The sequence below is a fragment of the Daphnia pulicaria genome, chromosome 1 (genome assembly GCF_021234035.1).
Source record: "Daphnia pulicaria isolate SC F1-1A chromosome 1, SC_F0-13Bv2, whole genome shotgun sequence".
Lineage (NCBI taxonomy): Eukaryota > Metazoa > Arthropoda > Branchiopoda > Diplostraca > Daphniidae > Daphnia > Daphnia pulicaria.
Genome location: NC_060913.1, coordinates 22,609,454 through 22,630,924, shown reverse-complemented (window position 1 = coordinate 22,630,924; position 21,471 = coordinate 22,609,454). Strand labels below are relative to the sequence as shown.

The window sequence follows — 21,471 nt, the reverse complement described above, 5'->3', positions numbered from 1 at the left end:
AAAAGATGACACCCTTTACCATCTTGATCTCGAACCTGATATCCAGACGACTCAAAAAGATGTACGAAGAAGCGCTGAACTCTCCCTCTATAGCGCACATGGTGCCGATATCCGAGCATCACTCATCACATGGCACAAGCGCCTCGGCCACCTTGGCTATCAAATGCTCCTGAAGATGCTGCGACAAGATCTGGCCGTTGGTCTTAACATCGATGGTGACTGTGAAATTCCAGCATCACTCTGCTCTGGCTGCGAGATAGGAAAGTTTACAAGAGTCTCGCTCAAAGAAGGCCGACACAGAGCTGGCAGGATAGGTGAACTGACTCATTCGGATGTCTGGGGCCCCATCGCGTCCCCGAGTCTTGGAGGAACTACCTATTACGTCACTTTTAAAGACGATTTTAGTGGTCATCTTACGGTCTACTTCATGAAAAGAAAATCTGAAGTACCCTCACTAATCCGACTCTACCATGCGACGCTGCTCAACGAAACTGGAAATTACATGCTCACTCTGAGGACAGATAATGGGCGAGGAGAATACGTAAACAGCGAGAACGACGATTGGTTCAAAGAAAAGGGGATTCGACATGAGACAAGCGCCCCGTATACACCTGAACAAAATGGCACAGCCGAACGTACCAACAGGACCCTGCTGGACATCGTCCGATGTATGTTACTTTCCAGTGGACTACCCTCATCTCTTTGGGCAGAAGCCGTCTCTTACGCCACCTACATCCGAAACAGAGTTCTTTCCAGAACTGGTGAGCTCACTCCCTACAACTACTGGTATGGCAAGAAACCTGATTTGTCAAAAATCCGAATCTTCGGTTCACGAGCGTTCATAAGAGATCCATCAGTATCATCAAAACTGGAAGCCCGTAGCCAAGAAGGAGTCTTCGTTGGGCGCTGTAACACTCAAAACGCTTTTCGAGTCTACATTCCTTCCACCAAGAAGATTCTCATTAGCAAAGATGTTAAGGTGGACGAAACTATGTTCTACAATGACATGAAGAAGCAATCGGTGAGTACTCTTTCTTCACTCTGAAACAAAAACTGAACGAAAAAAGATTTCTTTCTTTTTTAGAAGGAGCCACAAACAGATGAGCCCGTCTTTCAAGAATTAGACCTTGACGAAGCTCCCACCGACATCAATATTCCTCAAGAAATTTCAAGGCCACTTGATGATAGAATACAAGATGGCGCGAAAATCAACAATGAAGCTATAGATGAAGAAATCGTCCAGGACACATCTCCTAACGCAATCAACACAAGTTCTCGCGTTGACCGTCAGGTTAACAACGAGAGAACCCGTCAATCGGCTCGCCGTCCCAAATTTTCTGAGCGATACCTCCAGTATAGGCAATCAATAGCCAAACAAGGTATAAACAAGCACACCGACAAAACAAACAAACAGACATCAGTTATAACTTTATTTTTTTTTAGCAATTATCTTTGGCTTGCCTTCAACAACGTCCAATTCAAGCACAAAGTCTCGACCAATAGAGCCTAGCAGTTATCTCGAGGCCATCTCCTGCGCCGATTCAGAACTCTGGATTCCAGCGATTATTGAAGAGTATGAGTCACTCATCCAAAATAATACATGGAATTTATGTCAGCTACCACCAGACCGCAAAGCAATTGAAGGAAAATGGGTGATGAAGTTCAAACCCGGATTCAAAAGCACGCCCGCAAGATACAAGGCCCGCTTTGTCATCAAAGGATATTCGCAAATCCCAGGGCTAGATTACACCGAGACCTACGCTCCAGTAGCCAAACACTATTCTCTTCGCGTGATCATGGCCATTGCTGCTACAAGGGACTTAGAAATGGTCCAACTGGACGTCAAGACTGCCTTCCTTTACGGCACCCTAGACGAGGAAATCTACATGAAACAACCCGAGGGCTTCATCGTTCCAGGAAGAGAAGGAGAAGTCTGCCGTCTCATCAAAAGCCTGTATGGTCTAAAACAGGCTTTCAGAGTATGGAACATCAAATTCAACGAATTCCTCATCCTTTTTGGACTCACAAGAAGCATAGCTGACCCATGCGTGTATTATCGTCATCTTCGTAAAGGGGAGGCGGATGAAGAAATCACTATTTTCATCCTTTACGTCGACGACGGATTCATTCTCAGCAGCACCAAGGCAGTCCTCAATGAGATGATGGAATTCCTTGGAAAGGAATTTGACGTTCGTTCCATTCCACCCGATCGATTCATCGGAATCGATATCAACCGCAACCGAATCCAACGCACAATTCATCTCTCACAGCCAGACTACGTCAAGACCGTACTCGAGAGATTCAACATGAGCAACTGTTCCACTTTGTCCGTTCCGGCTGATCCATGCGCCAAGCTCACACCACAGATGTGCATATCTTTAAGTTGAACAATCTTATTTCTGTGCTTTGTGAAGGTACGTGTTTATAAGTTAATAAATTTTTGCAGAAGTGTTCTTGTGTCTAATTGTAGAGTTTATTATTACAACAGAGTGCAACAGATTGAGGAACAAGTTTCAGTTGTACAGGATTTCGTAACCAACATTTAAAATAAAGAAACACGAAATCCCATATAGAAGAGTCGAATGAAGAATCTACTATGTAAAAACCTTAGGGCACGATACCAATAATGATAGTGTCGCCGAGTGGTCCATGGCGCTGGTTTTAGGCACCAGTCTCTTCGGAGGCAAGGGTTCCAATCCCTTCATTGTCATAATCTCTACATTTGATTGTGTATTAACGATTTTTTATCGTTCTTGGCCGAGTATCGATATGAGGCCTGTTAGCTCAGTTGGTTAGAGCGCCGTGCTAATAACGCGGAGGTCATGAATTCGATCCTCTTACGGGCCAGTGGAATGGAGGAAAAGTCGTTGAGTGCAACAGATTGAGGAACAAGTTTCAGTTGTACAGGATTTCGTAACCAACATTTAAAAAAAAGAAACACGAAATCCCATATAGAAGAGTCCCATGAAGAATCTGCTATGTAAAAACCTTAGGGCACGATACCAATAATGATAGTGTGCAAGGGTTCGAATCCCTTCACTGTCATAATCTCTACATTTGATTGTGTATTAACGATTTGTTATCGTTCTTGGCCGAGTATCGATGTGAGGCCTGTTAGCTCAGTTGGTTAGATCGCCGTGATAATAACGCGGAGGTCATAAGTTCGATCCTCTTACGGGTCAGTGCAATGGAGGAAAAGTTGTTGAGTGCAACAGATAGAGGAACAAGCTTAATTTGTACAGGATTTCGAAACCAACATTAAAAATAAAGAAAAACGAAATCCCAAATAGAAGAGTCCCATGAAGAATCTTCTATGTAAAAACCTTAGGGCACGATACCAATAATGATAGTGTGCAAGGGTTCGAATCCCTTCATTGTCATAATCTCTACATTTGATTGTGTATTAACGATTTTTTATCGTTCTTAGCCAAATATCGATATGAGGCCTGTTAGCTCAGTTGGTTAGAGCGCCTTGCTAATAACGTGGAGTTCATGAATTGGATCCTCTTACGGGCCAGTGCAATGGAGGAAAATTCGTTGAGTGCAACAGATAGAGGAACAAGTTTCAGTTGTACAGGATTTCGTAACCAACGTTTAAAAAAAAGAAACACGAAATCCCAAATAGAAGAGTCCCATGAAGAATCTGCTATTTAAAAACCTAAGGGCACAATAATAAACATGATAGTCTATGGCGCTGGTTTTAGGCACCAGTCTCTTCGAAGGCAAGGGTTCGAATCCCTTCACTTTCATAATCTCTACATTTGATTGTGTATTAACGATTTTTTATCGTTCCTAGCCAAATATCGATATGAGGCCTGTTAGCTCAGTTGGTTAGAGCGCCTTGCTAATAACGTGGAGTTCATGAATTGGATCCTCTTACGGGCCAGTGCAATGGAGGAAAATTCGTTGAGTGCAACAGATAGAGGAACAAGTTTCAGTTGTACAGGATTTCGTAACCAACATTTAAAAAAAAGAAACACAAATTCCCATCTAGAAGAGTCTGATGAAGAATCTGCTGTGTAAAAACCTTGGGGCACTATACCAATAATGATAGTGTGGCCGAGTGGTCTATGGCGCTGGTTTTAGGCACCAGTCTTTTCGAAGGCAAGGGTTCGAATCCCTTCACTGCCATAATCTCTACATTTGATTGTGTATTAACGATTTTTTATCGTTCTTAGCCAAATATCGATATGAGACTTGTTAGCTCAGTTGGTTAGAGCGCCTTGCTAATAACGTGGAGTTCATGAATTGGATCCTCTTACGGGCCAGTGCAATGGAGGAAAATTCGTTGAGTGCAACAGATAAAGGAACAAGTTTTAGTTGTACAGGATTTCGTAACCAACATTTAAAAAAAAGAAACACGAATTCCCATCTAGACGAGTCTGATGAAGAATCTGCTGTGTAAAAACCTTAGGGCACGATACCAATAATGATAGTGTGGCCGAGTGGTCTATGGCACTGGTTTAGGCACCAGTCTCTTCGGAGGCAAGGGTTCTAATCCCTTCACTGTCATAATCTCTACGTTTGTTTATGTATTAACGATTTTTTATCGTTCTTGGCCGTGTATCGATATGAGGCCTGTTAGCTCAGTTGGTTAGAGCGCCGTGCTAATAACGCGGAGGTCATAAGTTGGATCCTCTTACGGGCCAGTGCAATGGAGGAAATTTCGTTGAGTGCAAGAGATAGAGGAACAAGTTTAAGTTGTACAGGATTTCGTAACAAAGATTTAAAATAAAGAAACACGAAATCCCAAATAGAAGAGTCCCATGAAGAATCTGCTATTTAAAAACCTTAGGGCACGATACCAATAATGATAGTGTGGCCGAGTGGTGTATGGCGCTGGTTTTAGACACCAGTCTATTCGAAGGCAAGGGTTCGAATCCCTTCACTGTCATAATCTATACATTTGATTGTGTATTAACGATGTTTTATCGTTCTTGGCCAAATATCGATGTGAGGCCTGTTAGCTCAATTGGTTAGAGCGCCGTGCTAATAACGCGGAGGTCATGAGTTGGATCCTCTTACGGGCCAGTGCAATGGAGGAAAAGTCGTTGAGTGCAACAGATAGAGGAACAAGTTTAAGTTGTAAAGGATTTCGTAACCAACATTTAAAAAAAAGAAACACGAATTCTCATCTAGAAGAGTCCCATGAAGAATCTGCTATGTAAAAACCTTAGGGTACAATAACAACAATGATAGTGTGGCCGAGTGGTCTATGGCGCTGGTTTTAGGCACCAGTCTCTTCGGAGGCAAGGGTTCGAATCCCTTCACTGTCATAATCTCTACATTTGATTGTGTATTAACGATTTTTTATCGTTCTTGCCCAAATATCGATATGAGGCCTGTTAGCTCAGTTTGTTAGAGGGCATTGCTAATAACGTGGAGTTCATGAATTGGATCCTCTTACGGGCCAGTGCAATGGAGGAAAATTCGTTGAGTTCAACAGATAGAGGAACAAGTTTCAGTTGTACAGGATTTCGTTACCAACATTTTAAAAAAAGAAACACGAATTCCCATCTAGAAGAGTCTGATGAAGAATCTGCTGTGTAAAAACCTTAGGGCACGATACCAATAATGATAGTGTGGCCGAGTGGTCTATGGCACTGGTTTAGGCACCAGTCTCTTCGGAGGCAAGGGTTCTAATCCCTTCACTGTCATAATCTCTACGTTTGTTTATGTATTAACGATTTTTTATCGTTCTTGGCCGTGTATCGATATGAGGCCTGTTAGCTCAGTTGGTTAGAGCGCCGTGCTAATAACGCGGAGGTCATGAGTTGGATCCTCTTACGGGCCAGTGCAATGGAGGAAATTTCGTTGAGTGCAAGAGATAGAGGAACAAGTTTAAGTTGTACAGGATTTCGTAACAAAGATTTAAAATAAAGAAACACGAAATCTCAAATAGAAGAGTCCCATGAAGAATCTGCTATTTAAAAATCTTAGGGCACGATACCAAAAATGATAGTGTGGCCGAGTGGTCTATGGCGCTGGTTTTAGGCACCAGTCTATTCGAAGGCAAGGGTTCGAATCCCTTCACTGTCATAATCTCTACATTTGATTGTGTATTAACGATTTTTTATCGTTCTTGGCCAATTATCAATGTGAGGCCTGTTAGCTCAGTTGGTTAGAGCGCCGTGCTTATAACGTGGAGGTCATGAGTTGGATCCTCTTACGGGCCAGTGCAATGGAGGAAAAGTCGTTGAGTGCAACAGATAGAGGAACAAGTTTAAGTTGTAAAGGATTTCGTAACCAACATTTAAAAAAAAAAACACGAATTCCCATCTAGAAGAGTCCCATGAAGAATCTGCTATATAAAAACCTTAGGGCACAATAACAACAATGATTTTGTGGCCGAGTGGTCTATGGCGCTGGTTTTAGGCACCAGTCTCTTTGGAGGCAAGGGTTCGAATCCCTTCACTGTCATAATCTCTACATTTGATTGTGTATTAACGATTTTTTATCGTTCTTAGCCAAATATCGATATGAGGCCTGTTAGCTCAGCTGGTTAGAGCGCCTTGCTAATAACGTGGAGTTCATGAATTGGATCCTCTTACGGGCCAGTGCAATGGAGGAAAATTCGTTGAGTGCAACAGATAAAGGAACAAGTTTTAGTTGTACAGGATTTCGTAACCAACATTTAAAAAAAAGAAACACGAATTCCCATCTAGACGAGTCTGATGAAGAATCTGCTGTGTAAAAACCTTAGGGCACGATACCAATAATGATAGTGTGGCCGAGTGGTCTATGGCGCTGGTTTAGGCACCAGTCTCTTCGGAGGCAAGGGTTCTAATCCCTTCACTGCCATAATCTCTACGTTTGATTATATATTAACGATTTTTTATCGTTCTTGGCCGATTGTCGATATGAGGCATGTTAGCTCAGTTGGTTAGTGTGCCGTGCTAATAATGCGGAGGTCATGAGTTCGATTCTCTTACGGGCCAGTGTAATGGAGGATTTTTCCTTGAGTGCAACAGATAGAGGAACAAGTTTAAGTTGTACAGGATTTCGTAACCAAAATTTAAAATAAAGAAACACCAAATCCCATATAGAAGAGTCCCAGGAAGAATCTGCTATATAAAAACCTTAGGGCAGGATACCAATAATGATAGTGTGGCCGAAAGGTATATTGCGCTGGTTATAGGCATCAGTCTCTTCGTAGGCAAGGGTTCGAATCCCTTCACTGTCATAATCTCTACGTTTGATTATATATTAACGATTTTTTATCGTTCTTGGCCTAGTATCGATATGAGGCCTGTTAGCTCAGTTGGTTAGAGCGCCGTGCTAATAACGCGGAGGTCATGAGTTCGATCCTCTTACGGGCCAGTGTAATGGAGGAAAAATCGTTGAGTGCAAGAGTTAGAGGAACAAGTTTAAGTTGTACAGGATTTCGTAACCAAGATTTAAAATAAAGAAACACGAAATCCCAAATAGAAGAGTCCCATGAAGAATCTGCTATTTAAAAACCTTAGGGCACGATACCCATAATGATAGTGTGGCCGAGTGGTCTATGGCGCTGGTTTTAAACACCAGTCTATTCGAAGGCAAGGGTTCGAATCCCTTCACTGTCATAATCTATACATTTGATTGTGTATTAACGATTTTTTATCGTTCTTGGCCAAATATCGATGTGAGGCCTGTTAGCTCAATTGGTTAGAGCGCCGTGCTAATAACGCGGAGGTCATGAGTTGGATCCTCTTACGGGCCAGTGCAATGGAGGAAAAGTCGTTGAGTGCAACAGATAGAGGAACAAGTTTAAGTTGTAAAGGATTTCGTAACCAACATTTAAAAAAAAGAAACACGAATTCTCATCTAGAAGAGTCCCATGAAGAATCTGCTATGTAAAAACCTTAGGGTACAATAACAACAATGATAGTGTGGCCGAGTGGTCTATGGCGCTGGTTTTAGGCACCAGTCTCTTCGGAGGCAAGGGTTCGAATCCCTTCACTGTCATAATCTCTACATTTGATTATGTATTAACGATTTTTTATCGTTCTTGCCCAAATATCGATATGAGGCCTGTTAGCTCAGTTAGTTAGAGCGCCGTGCTAATAACGTGGAGGTCATGAGTTCGATCCTCTTACGGGCCAGTGCAATGGAGGAAAAGTCGTTGAGTGCAACAGATAGAGGAAAAAGTTTCAGTTGTACAGGATTTCGTAACCAACATTTAAAAAAAAAGAAACACGAATTCCCATCTAGAAGAATCCCATGAAGAATCTGCTGTGTAAAAACCTTAGGGTGCAACAACAACCATGATAGTGTGGCCGAGTGGTCTATGGCGCTGGTTTAAGGCACCAGTCTCTTCTGAGGCAAGGGTTCCAATCCCTTCTCTGTCATAATCTCTACATTTGATTGTGTATTAACGATTTTTTATCGTTCTAAGCCAAATATCGATATGAGGCCTATTACCTCAGTTGGTTAGAACGCCTTGCTAATAACGTGGAGTTCATGAATTGGATCCTCTTACGGGCCAGTGCAATGGAGGAAAATTCGTTGAGTGCAACAGATAGAGGAACAAGTTTCAGTTGTACAGGATTTCGTAACCAACATTTTAAAAAAAGAAACACGAATTCCCATCTAGAAGAGTCTGATGAAGAATCTGCTGTGTAAAAACCTTAGGGCACGATACCAATAATGATAGTGTGGCCGAGTGGTCTATGGCACTGGTTTAAGCACCAGTCTCTTCGGAGGCAAGGGTTCTAATCCCTTCACTGTCATAATCTCTACGTTTGATTATGTATTAACGATTTTTTATCGTTCTTGGCCGAGTATCGATATGAGGCCTGTTAGCTCAGTTGGTTAGAGCGCCGTGCTAATAACGCGGAGGTCATGAGTTCGATCCTCTTACGGGCCAGTGTAATGGAGGAATTTTCGTTGAGTGCAAGAGATAGAGGAACAAGTTTAAGTTGTACAGAATTTCGTAACCAAGATTTAAAATAAAGAAACACGAAATCCCAAATAGAAGAGTCCCATGAAGAATCTGCTATTTAAAAACCTTAGGGCACGATACCAATAATGATAGTGTGGCCGAGTGGTCTATGGCGCTGGTGTTAGACACCAGTCTATTCGAAGGCAAGGGTTCGAATTCCTTCACTGTCATAATCTGTACATTTGATTGTGTATTAACGATTTTTTATCGTTCTTGGCCAAATATCGATGTGAGGCCTGTTAGCTCAATTGGTTAGAGCGCCGTGCTAATAACGCGGAGGTCATGAGTTGGATCCTCTTACGGGCCAGTGCAATGGAGGAAAAGTCGTTGAGTGCAACAGATAGAGGAACAAGTTTAAGTTGTACAGGATTTCGTAACCAACATTTAAAAAAAAGAAACACGAATTCCCATCTAGGAGAATCCCATTAAGAATCTGCTGTGTAAAAACCTTAGGGCGCAACAACAACCATGATAGTGTGGCCGAGTGGTCTATGGCGATGGTTAAAGGCACCAGTCTCTTCTGAGGCAAGGGTTCCAATCCCTTCACTGTCATAATCTCTACATTTGATTGTGTATTAACGATTTTGTATCGTTCTTGGCCGAGTGTCGATACGATGCCTGTTAGCTCAGTTGGTTAGAGCGCCGTGCTAATAACGCGGAGGTCATGAGTTCCATCCTCTTACGGGCCAGTGCAATGGAGGAAAAGTCGTTGAGTGCAACAGATAGAGGAACAAGTTTAAGTTGTAAAGGATTTCGTAACCAACATTTAAAAAAAAGAAACACGAATTCCCATCTAGAAGAGTCCCATGAAGAATCTGCTATGTAAAAACCTTAGGACACAATAAAAAATATGATAGTGTGGCCGAGTGGTCTATGGCGCTGGTTTTAGGCACCAGTGTCTTCGGAGGCAAGGGTTCGAATCCCTTCACTGTCATAATCTCTACTTTTGATTGTGTATTAACGATTTTTTATCGTTCTTGGCCAAACATCGATATGAGGCCTGTTAGCTCAGTTGGTTAGAGCGCCGTGCTAATAACGCGGAGGTCATGAGTTGGATCCTCTTACGGGCCAGTGCAATGGAGGAAAAGTCTTTGAGTGCAACAGATAGAGGAACAAGTTTCAGTTGTACAGGATTTCGTAACCAACATTTAAAAAAAAGAAACACGAATTCCCATCTAGAAGAGTCCCATGAAGAATCTGCTGTGTAAAAACCTTAGGGTACAATAACAACAATGATAGTGTGGCCGAGTGGTCTATGGCGCTGGTTTTAGGCACCAGTCTCTTCGGAGGCAAGGGTTCGAATCCCTTCACTGTCATAATCTCTACATTTGATTATGTATTAACGATTTTTTATCGTTCTTGCCCAAATATCGATATGAGGCCTGTTAGCTCAGTTAGTTAGAGCGCCGTGCTAATAACGTGGAGGTCATGAGTTCGATCCTCTTACGGGCCAGTGCAATGGAGGAAAAGTCGTTGAGTGCAACAGATAGAGGAAAAAGTTTCAGTTGTACAGGATTTCGTAACCAACATTTAAAAAAAAAGAAACACGAATTCCCATCTAGAAGAATCCCATGAAGAATCTGCTGTGTAAAAACCTTAGGGTGCAACAACAACCATGATAGTGTGGCCGAGTGGTCTATGGCGCTGGTTTAAGGCACCAGTCTCTTCTGAGGCAAGGGTTCCAATCCCTTCTCTGTCATAATCTCTACATTTGATTGTGTATTAACGATTTTTTATCGTTCTAAGCCAAATATCGATATGAGGCCTATTACCTCAGTTGGTTAGAACGCCTTGCTAATAACGTGGAGTTCATGAATTGGATCCTCTTACGGGCCAGTGCAATGGAGGAAAATTCGTTGAGTGCAACAGATAGAGGAACAAGTTTCAGTTGTACAGGATTTCGTAACCAACATTTTAAAAAAAGAAACACGAATTCCCATCTAGAAGAGTCTGATGAAGAATCTGCTGTGTAAAAACCTTAGGGCACGATACCAATAATGATAGTGTGGCCGAGTGGTCTATGGCACTGGTTTAAGCACCAGTCTCTTCGGAGGCAAGGGTTCTAATCCCTTCACTGTCATAATCTCTACGTTTGATTATGTATTAACGATTTTTTATCGTTCTTGGCCGAGTATCGATATGAGGCCTGTTAGCTCAGTTGGTTAGAGCGCCGTGCTAATAACGCGGAGGTCATGAGTTCGATCCTCTTACGGGCCAGTGTAATGGAGGAATTTTCGTTGAGTGCAAGAGATAGAGGAACAAGTTTAAGTTGTACAGAATTTCGTAACCAAGATTTAAAATAAAGAAACACGAAATCCCAAATAGAAGAGTCCCATGAAGAATCTGCTATTTAAAAACCTTAGGGCACGATACCAATAATGATAGTGTGGCCGAGTGGTCTATGGCGCTGGTGTTAGACACCAGTCTATTCGAAGGCAAGGGTTCGAATTCCTTCACTGTCATAATCTGTACATTTGATTGTGTATTAACGATTTTTTATCGTTCTTGGCCAAATATCGATGTGAGGCCTGTTAGCTCAATTGGTTAGAGCGCCGTGCTAATAACGCGGAGGTCATGAGTTGGATCCTCTTACGGGCCAGTGCAATGGAGGAAAAGTCGTTGAGTGCAACAGATAGAGGAACAAGTTTAAGTTGTACAGGATTTCGTAACCAACATTTAAAAAAAAGAAACACGAATTCCCATCTAGGAGAATCCCATTAAGAATCTGCTGTGTAAAAACCTTAGGGCGCAACAACAACCATGATAGTGTGGCCGAGTGGTCTATGGCGATGGTTAAAGGCACCAGTCTCTTCTGAGGCAAGGGTTCCAATCCCTTCACTGTCATAATCTCTACATTTGATTGTGTATTAACGATTTTGTATCGTTCTTGGCCGAGTGTCGATACGATGCCTGTTAGCTCAGTTGGTTAGAGCGCCGTGCTAATAACGCGGAGGTCATGAGTTCCATCCTCTTACGGGCCAGTGCAATGGAGGAAAAGTCGTTGAGTGCAACAGATAGAGGAACAAGTTTAAGTTGTAAAGGATTTCGTAACCAACATTTAAAAAAAAGAAACACGAATTCCCATCTAGAAGAGTCCCATGAAGAATCTGCTATGTAAAAACCTTAGGACACAATAAAAAATATGATAGTGTGGCCGAGTGGTCTATGGCGCTGGTTTTAGGCACCAGTGTCTTCGGAGGCAAGGGTTCGAATCCCTTCACTGTCATAATCTCTACTTTTGATTGTGTATTAACGATTTTTTATCGTTCTTGGCCAAACATCGATATGAGGCCTGTTAGCTCAGTTGGTTAGAGCGCCGTGCTAATAACGCGGAGGTCATGAGTTGGATCCTCTTACGGGCCAGTGCAATGGAGGAAAAGTCTTTGAGTGCAACAGATAGAGGAACAAGTTTCAGTTGTACAGGATTTCGTAACCAACATTTAAAAAAAAGAAACACGAATTCCCATCTAGAAGAGTCCCATGAAGAATCTGCTGTGTAAAAACCTTAGGGAACAATACCAATAATGATAGTGTGGCCGAGTGGTCTATGGCGCTGGTTTTAGGCAGCAGTCTCTTCGGAGGCAAGGGTTCCAATCCCTTCACTGTTAAAATCTCTACATTTGATTGTGTATTAACGATTTGTTATCGTTCTTGGCCGAGTATCGATCTGAGGCCTGTTAGCTCAGTTGGTTAGAGCGTCGTGCTAATAACGCGGAGGTCATGAGTACGATCCTCTTACGGGCCAGTGCGATGGAGGAAAAGTCGTTGAGTGCAACAGATAGAGGAACAAGTTTAAGTTTTAAAGGATTTCGTAACCAACATTTAAAAAAAAGAAACACGAATTCCCATCTAGAAGAGTCCCATGAAGAATCTGCTATGTAAAAACCTTAGGGCACAATAACAACAATGATAGTGTGGCCGAGGTGTCTATGGCGCTGGTTTAAGGCACCAGTCTCTTCGGAGGCAAGGGTTCGAATCCCTTCACTGTCATAATCTCTACATTTGATTGTGTATTAACGATCTTTTATCGTTCTTGGCCAAATATCAATACGAGTCCTGTTAGCTCAGTTGGTTAGAGCGCCGTGCTAATAACGCGGAGGTCATGAGTTCGATCCTCTTACGGGCCAATGCAATGGAGGAAAATTCGTTGAGTGCAACAGATAGAGGAACAAGTTTCAGTTGTACAGAATTTCTTATTCAACATTTAAAATAAAGAAACACGAAATCCCATCTAGAAGAGTCCCATGAAGAATCTGCTATGTAAAAACCTTAGGTCACGACATCAATAATGATAGTGTGGTTGAGTGGTCTATGGCGCCGGTTTTAGGCACCAGTCACTTCGGAGGCAAGGGTTAGAATCCCTTCACTGTCATAATCTCTACATTTGATTGTGTATTAACGATTTTTTATCGTTCTTGGCCGAGTATCGATGTGAGACCTTTTAGCTCAGTTGGTTAGAGCGGCGTGCTAATAACGCGGAGGTCATGAGTTGGATCCTCTTACGGGCCAGTGCAATGGAGGAAAAGTCGTTGAGTGCAACAGATAGAGGAACAAGTTTCAGTTGTACAGGATTTCGTAACCAACATTTAAAAAAAAAAAACACGAATTCCCATCTAGAAGAGTCCCTTGAAGAATCTGCTATGTAAAAACCTTAGGGCACAATAACAACAATGATAGTGTGGCCGAGGTGTCTATGGCGCTGGTTTAAGGCACCAGTCTCTTCGGAGGCAAGGGTTCGAATCCCTTCACTGTCATTATCTCTACATTTGATTGTGTATTAACGATCTTATATCGTTCTTGGCCAAATATCGATACGAGTCCTGTTAGCTCAGTTGGTTAGAGCGCCGTGCTAATAACGCGGAGGTCATGAGTTCGATCCTCTTACGGGCCAGTGCAATGGAGGAAAATTCGTTGAGTGCAACAGATAGAGGAACAAGTTTCAGTTGTACAGAATTTCTTATTCAACATTTAAAATAAAGAAACACGAAATCCCATCTAGAAGAGTCCCATGAAGAATCTGCTATGTAAAAACCTTAGGGCACGACATCAATAATGATAGTGTGGTTGAGTGGTCTATGGCGCCGGTTTTAGGCACCAGTCACTTCGGAGGCAAGGGTTCGAATCCCTTCACTGTCATAATCTCTACATTTGATTGTGTATTAACGATTTTTTATCGTTCTTGGCCGAGTATCGATGTGAGGCCTTTTAGCTCAGTTGGTTAGAGCGGCGTGCTAATAACGCGGAGGTCATGAGTTGGATCCTCTTACGGGCCAGTGCAATGGAGGAAAAGTCGTTGAGTGCAACAGATAGAGGAACAAGTTTCAGTTGTACAGGATTTCGTAACCAACATTTAAAAAAAAGAAACATGAATTCCCATCTAGAAGAGTCCCTTGAAGAATCTGCTGTGTAAATACCTTAGGGAACAATACCAATAATGATAGTGTGGCCGAGTGGTCTATGGCGCTGGTTAAAGGCACCAGTTTCTTCTGAGGCAAGGATTCCCATCCCTTCACTGTCATAATCTCCACATTTGATTGTGTATTAACGATTTGTTATCGTTCTTGGCCGATTATCGATGTGAGGCCTGTTAGCTCAGTTGGTTAGAGCGCCGTGCTAATAACGGGGAGGTCATGAGTTCGATCCTCTTACAGGCCAGTGTAATGGAGGAATTTTCGTGGAGTGCAACAGATAGAGAAACAAGTTGAAGTTGTATAAGATATCGTAACCAACATTTAATATAAAGAAACACGAAATCCCATATAGAAGAGTCCCATGAAGAATCTGCCATGAAGAAGAATGACAGGAGAAACAACGGAATAGGCTAACAGACCAAAATCTGATATCATGCTGAAGCCTGGCTGGAACTAAACCGCTTGGCGGCGCTTTGCGGTGGTAGGGCAGTTTTGCAAAGCAGTGGGAACTGGGAAGGGAAAAAAAGATTCAAATAGTCATTTCGAGAACATAAATTCACTTCTTCATAAAATAAATTAACTTAAGCTATGTTGAAAATTCAATAAAACTTTGCTACAGTAGCTAACTTCTACTAATGTTGTAAAAACAAAAAGTAAAACTGCCCTACCACCACTCAGCGCCGCCAAGCGGTTTAGTTCCAGCCGGCTTCAGCATGATATCAAACTCTTAGTACGTCGTTGTTTCTCCTGTCTTTCACTTCACGAATCTGCCATTTAAAAACCTTAGGGCACGATACCAATAATTATAGTGTGGCCGAGTGGTCTATGGCGCTGGTTTTAGGCACCAGTCTCTTCGGAGGCAAGGGTTCGAATCCCTTCACTGTCATAATATCTACATTTGATTGTGTATTAACGATTTTTTATCGTTCTTGGCAAAATATTGATATGAGGCCTGTTAGCTCAGTTGGTTAGAGCGCGGTGCTAATATCGCGGATGTCATGAGTTCGATCCTCTTACGGGCCAGTGCAATGGAGGAAAAGTCGTCGAGTGCAACAGATAGAGGAACAAGTTTCAGTTGTACAGGATTTCTTAACCAACATTTAAAATAAAGAAACACGAAATCCCATATAGAAGAGTCCCATGAAGAATCTGCTGTGTAAAAACCTTAGGGAACAGTACCAATAATGATAGTGTGGCCGAGTGGTCTATGGCGCTGGTTAAAGGCACCAGTCTCTTCTGAGGCAAGGATTCCAATCCCTTCACTGTCATAATCTCTACATTTGATTGTGTATTAACGATTTGTTATCGTTCTTGGCCGAGTATGGATATGAGGCCTGTTAGCTCAGTTGGTTAGAGCGCGAGCTAATAACGCGGAGGTCATGAATTCGATCATCTTACGTGCCAGTGTAATGGAGGAATTTTCGTTGAGTGCAACAGATACAGGAACAAGTTTAAGTTGTACAGGATTTTGTAACCAAGATTTACAATAAAGAAACACGAAATCCCATATAGAAGAGTCCCATGAAGAATCTGCTATGTAAAATCCTTAGGGCACGATACCAATAATGATAGTGTGGCCGAGAGGTCTATGGCGCCGGTTTTAGGCATCAGTCTTTTCGGAGGCAAGGGTTCGAATCCCTTCACTGTCATAATCTCTACATTTGATTGTGTATTAACGATTTTTTATCGTTCTTGGCCGAGTATCGATATGAGGGCTGTTAGCTCAGTTGGTTAGAGCGCCGTGCTAATAACGCGGAGGTCATGAGTTCGATCCTCTTACGGGCCAGTGCAATGGAGGAAAAGTCGTTAATTGCAACAGAAAGAGGAACAAGTTTTAGTTGTACAGGATTTCATAACCAACATTTAAAAAAAAGAAACACGAATTCCCATCTAGAAGAGTCCCATGAAGAATCTGCTATGCAAAAACCTTAGGACACAATATAAAACAGGATAGTCTGGACGAGTGGTCTATGGCGCTCGTTTTAGGCACCAGTCTCTTCGGAGGCAAGGGTTCGAATCCCTTCACTGTCATAATCTCTACATTTTATTGTGTATTAACGATTTTTTATCGTTCTTGGCCAAATATCGATACGAGTCCTGTTAGCTCAGTTGGTTAGAGCGCCGTGCTAATAACGCGGAGGTCATGAGTTCGATCCTCTTACGGGCCAGTACAATGGAGGAAAATTCGTTGAGTGCAACAGATAGAGGAACAAGTTTTAGTTGTACAGGATTTCGTATTCAACATTTAAAATAAAGAAACACGAAATCCCATCTAGAAGAGTCCCATGAAGAATCTGCTATGTAAAAACCTTAGGGCACGACACCAATAATGATAGTGTGGTTGAGTGGTCTATGGTGCTGGTTTAAGGCAACAGTCTCGTCGGAGGCAAGGGTTCGAATCCCTTCAATGTCATAATCTCTACATTTGATTGTGTATTAACGATTTTTTATCGTTCCTGGCCAAATATCGATATGAGGCCTGTTAGCTCAGTTGATTAGAGCGCCGAGCTAATAACGAGGAGGTCATGAGTTCGATCCTATTACTGACCGGTGCAATGGAGGAAAAGTCGTTGAGTGCAACAGATAGAGGAACAAGTTTCAGTTGTACAGGATTTCGTAACCAACATTTAAAAAAAAGAAACACGAATTCCCATCTAGAAGAGTCCCATGAAGAATCTGCTGTGTAAAAACCTTAGGGAACAATACCAATAATGATAAAGTTTCCGAGTGGTCTATGGCGCTGGTCAAAGGCACCAGTCTCTTCGTAGGCAAGGGTTCGAATCCCTTCAATGTCATAATCTCTACACTTGATTAAGTATTAATAATTTTTTATCGTTCTTGGCCGAGTATCGATATGAGGCCTGTTAGCTCAGTTGGTTAGAGCGCCGTGCTAATAACACGGAGGTCATGAGTTCGATCCTCTTACGGGCCAGTGTAATGGAGGAAAATTCGTTGAGTGCAACAGATAGAGAAACAAGTTTCAGTTGTACAGGATTTCGTAACCAATATTTAAAAAAAAACGAAACACGAACTCCCAACTAGAAGAGTCCCATGAAGAATCTGCTATGTCGAAACCTTAGGGCACAAAACCACCAATAATAGTGTGGCCGAGTGGTCTATGGCGAAAGTTTTAGGCACCAGTCTCTTCGGAGGCAAGGGTTCGAATCCCTTCGCTGGCATAATCTCTACATTTAATAAAGGATTAATGATTTTTAATCGTTTTTGGCTGAGTATCGATGTGAGGCCTGTTAGCTCAATTGGTTAGAGCGCCGTGCTAATAACGCGGAGTCTATGAGTTTGATCCCCTACCGGGCCAGTGTAATGGAGGAAAAGTCGTTGAGTGCAACAGATAGAGGAACAAGTTTAAGTCGTACAGGATTTCGTAACCAATATTTAAAAAAAAAACGAAACACGAATTCCCAACTAGAAGAGTCCCATGAAGAATCTGCCATTTCAATACCTAAGGGCACAAAACCAACAATTATAGTGTGGCCGAGTGGTCTATGTCGCTGGTTTTAGGCACCAGTCTCTTCGGAGGCAAGGGTTCGAATCCCTTCACTGTCATAATCTCTACATTTGATAGTGTATTAACGATTTTTAATCTTCTTGGCCGAGTATCAATGTGAGGTCTGTTAGCTCAGTTGGTTATAGCGCCGTGCTTATAACGCGGAGGTCTTAAGTTCGAACCTCTTACTGGCCAGTGTATTGGAGGAAAAGTCGTTGAGTGCAACAGATAGAGGAACAATTTTAAGTTGTACAGGATTTCGTTACCAACATTTAAAAAAAAACGAAACACGAAGTCCCAACTAGAAGAGTCCCATGAAGAATCTGCTATGTCGAAATCTTAGGACACAAAACCACCTATGAAAGTGTGGCCGAGTGGTCTATGGCGAAGGTTTTTGGAACCAGTCTCTTCGGAGGCATGGGTTCGAATCCCTTCGCTGTCATAATCTCTACATTTAATAAAGGATTAATGATTTTTAATCGTTTTTGGCCGGGTACCGATGTGAGACCTGTTAGATCAGTTGGTTAGGGCGCCGTGCTAATAACGCGGAGGTCATGAGTTCGATCATCTTACGGGTCAGTGTAATGGAGGAAAAGTCGTTGAGTGCAACAGATGGAGGAACAAGTTTAAGTTGTACAGGATTTCGTAACCTTCATTTAAAAAAACGAAACACGAATTCCCAACTAGAAGAGTCCCATGAAGAATCTGCTATGTGGAAACCTTAGGGCACAATTCCAACAATGATAGTGTGGCCGAGTGGTCTATGGCGCTGGTTTTAGGCACCAGTCTCTTCGGAGGCAAGGATTCGAATCCCTTCACTGTCATAATCTCTACATTTGATAGTGTATTAACGATTTTTAATCTTCTTGGCCGACTATCGATGTGAGGCCTGTTAGCTCAGTTGGTTAGAGCGCCGTGCTAATTACGAGGATGTCATAAGTTCGATCCTCTTACTGGCCAGTGTAATGGAGGAAAATTCGATGAGTGCAACAGATGGAGGAACAAGATTTAGTTGTACAGGATTTCGTAACCAACATTTAAAAAAACGAAACACGAAATCCCAACTAGAAGAGTCTCATGATGAATCTGGTATGTCGAATACTTAGGGCACAACACCAACAATGATAGTGTGGCCGAGTGGTCTATGGGGATGGTGTTAGGCACCAGTCTCTTTGTAGGCAAGGATTCGAATCCCTTCACTGTCATAATCTCTACATTTGATAGTGTATTAACGATTTTCAATCTTCTTGGCCGACTATCGATGTGAGGCCTGTTAGCTCAGTTGGTTAGAGCGCCGTTCTGTAAGGATCGGCTGAACTATATGTATCTGTCATGTACGGTGTCCGGAACCAGCCACGGGAGCGTACAAGCAGCCAGCCAAGTATACCGGCGCATCTACAGTTGCGCGCGCATGCGCAACCCGCGCTCATACGCATTGCACGCGCACGCGCACCAGGGACGCGCGCAGTTCAAGTGCGGGTGCACGCGTGCAGCTCAAGTGCGGATGCACTCACGACCTTTACCAGTAACTCCGTCCACCACCGTGTGCAGTTCAACGGCGACACCGGCGTGACCTAAATACCCAGACGATTACTCACGATGACTCCCGCGTCTTGGGCAGTATAAAAGGCCCCGTGTTTACCTCCAGAAGGCAGTCTGCTCCGGACTCGCCTCTTGTAATATAAGCCTTAACTATCTCTTGTGGTCTCTTGTGAACTGTATGCTTGTACTGTATGTGTAGTGTTAAAGTGTAATACATAAGCGTCATCCTCTGATGATCACTTGTGTGTTATTTAGTATAAGTAAAAGTAAGGTCTCGAACGACCCTTACAATTGGTGAACGTGCCATTTCGAACTTTGCCATTTGATCGAGTTTTTGGACTTCCATAAATCAACGCCATTTGCGTGGATTTATGAACTCTACCATTTGAGTGAGTTTATGAACTCTGCCATTTGAGAAAGTGTTTGAACTCTGAAATTTGGGCGAAAGTATTGAAGTGTTTCTACACACGCATCTACACATTACCTCGCACGCAGACCACGTCCGCAGACCAGAGGCAAACGAGAATTTTCAGAAAGAGCTGTCGAAGTGACTCTTTCTTACAAAATTCTCCGTCAACAGAGTAACAAAGGCACTCTGTTGATCAACACGGCCATAGTACGAGATGCAAACGAGAATTACGAGAAAGAGTTGTCGAAGGGACTCTTTCAAACGAATTCTCCGTCAACAGAGTAGCAAAGGCACTCTGTTGATCAACACGGCCATAGTACGAGATGCAAACGAGAATTACGAGAAAGAGTTGTCGAAGGGACTCTTTCAAACGAATTCTCCGTCAACAGAGTAACAAAGGCACTCTGTTGATCTACCCATACCAGAAGCGGAGCCATCGAGAATTCTGGAAGGAGCCATCAAAGTGACTCTTCAAGACGACGGATATCAACCGTGGACTCTTCAAGACGACGGATATCAACCGTGGACTCTTCAAGACGACGGATATCAGCCGTGGACTCTAACAACGTGGGAAACTAAGCACGGAGACAAGAGCTTCAAAGACCTACATGACCGACAAATATCCATCAAAATTGGAGGTAAATACAAAATCTGAACCATCTCCTTCAACACAAGAGAGCGTAGAAGAATCATCAGGCGGTAGGGTTCGAAGATCCCAAAGAACAACCGCAATAAAAAATCGACTAAAACAATTGAGCACAAAAACCTTGGAAATAAAACAAAAAATCGAAAAAATAAGTAAAAAACAACGAACTGATAGGAGACTAGCTAAAATCGCAAATCTAGAAAGCGAGTTAATTGCAACCGATAAGGAGTTCTTTGATACATTTGACAAAAGTGCAATCCCAGACAGTGTATTCGACAAAAAACTGAAAAACGTCGAGAAAGAAGACCCATTGAAACAGACAGAAACAGACGAAAAAATGGATGGAGGTAGGGCGATACCCCTAGGACCACTGGGTCAACAAGGACCACCTGGCCAACAAGGCCCACCAGGCCAACAAGGCCCAACAGGTCAACAAGGACCACCTGGCCAACAAGGACCACCGGGCCAACCGGGGCAGGATGGCCAACCGGGGCAAAATGGCCAACCGGGGCAAGATGGACAACCAGGACCACCAGGTGTTCCAGGGCAAGATGGTCAGCAAGGACCACTAGGCAACCAAGGACCACCAGGACCTCTAGGACCACAGCCAGGGCCAGGAGGAATTGATCCGGCAGATTTTCGCACTTTTTCAGCAGCTATAACAGCTGGAATGCTAAATCTTGCGGCAGTAGATTACAGAAAAGATATTCCCGAATTCAGCGGTGACCTTGATGATAATACTACATTTGAAGAATGGTTGAAGAAAGCTAACCGAGTAGGAACAGAAGCTGGTTGTACAGATGATCAGAAATTGAAATTGTTTCAATCGAAGCTTATAAGAGCTGCAGCGTCATATCGCTGGGTCAAAATAATAAAGCAAACCTAAATGTATGGACAACAGCTATGGAAGCTGGATTTAATGACGCAACCATTCAGGATATGAGAAAGGCACAGCTAAGCAAGATAGAACACAAATTCAACGAGCGCATTCGAGAATACAAAAATCGTATCGACGAACTATACAAATCGGCTTAC

General features: G+C 42.8%; 8 non-coding genes across 8 annotated transcripts; all 8 read left to right on the top strand.

Moving 5' to 3' along the window:
* The first annotated feature begins 4,812 nt into the window (after positions 1-4,812).
* Trnal-uag lies at positions 4,813-4,894 on the top strand. Its single transcript has one exon. It is a non-coding gene; the product is annotated as a tRNA-Leu (tRNA).
* Positions 4,895-5,194: 300 nt separating this feature from the next.
* On the top strand, positions 5,195-5,276 carry Trnal-uag. Its single transcript has one exon. It is a non-coding gene; the product is annotated as a tRNA-Leu (tRNA).
* A 681-nt stretch (positions 5,277-5,957) lies between these two features.
* Trnal-uag lies at positions 5,958-6,039 on the top strand. Its single transcript has one exon. It is a non-coding gene; the product is annotated as a tRNA-Leu (tRNA).
* A 63-nt stretch (positions 6,040-6,102) lies between these two features.
* Trnai-uau lies at positions 6,103-6,176 on the top strand. The gene has a single exon. It is a non-coding gene; the product is annotated as a tRNA-Ile (tRNA).
* A 1,689-nt stretch (positions 6,177-7,865) lies between these two features.
* Trnal-uag lies at positions 7,866-7,947 on the top strand. Its single transcript has one exon. It is a non-coding gene; the product is annotated as a tRNA-Leu (tRNA).
* A 1,828-nt stretch (positions 7,948-9,775) lies between these two features.
* Positions 9,776-9,857, top strand: Trnal-uag. The gene has a single exon. It is a non-coding gene; the product is annotated as a tRNA-Leu (tRNA).
* Positions 9,858-10,157: 300 nt separating this feature from the next.
* On the top strand, positions 10,158-10,239 carry Trnal-uag. The gene has a single exon. It is a non-coding gene; the product is annotated as a tRNA-Leu (tRNA).
* Positions 10,240-12,067: 1,828 nt separating this feature from the next.
* On the top strand, positions 12,068-12,149 carry Trnal-uag. The gene has a single exon. It is a non-coding gene; the product is annotated as a tRNA-Leu (tRNA).
* Positions 12,150-21,471: the final 9,322 nt, after the last annotated feature.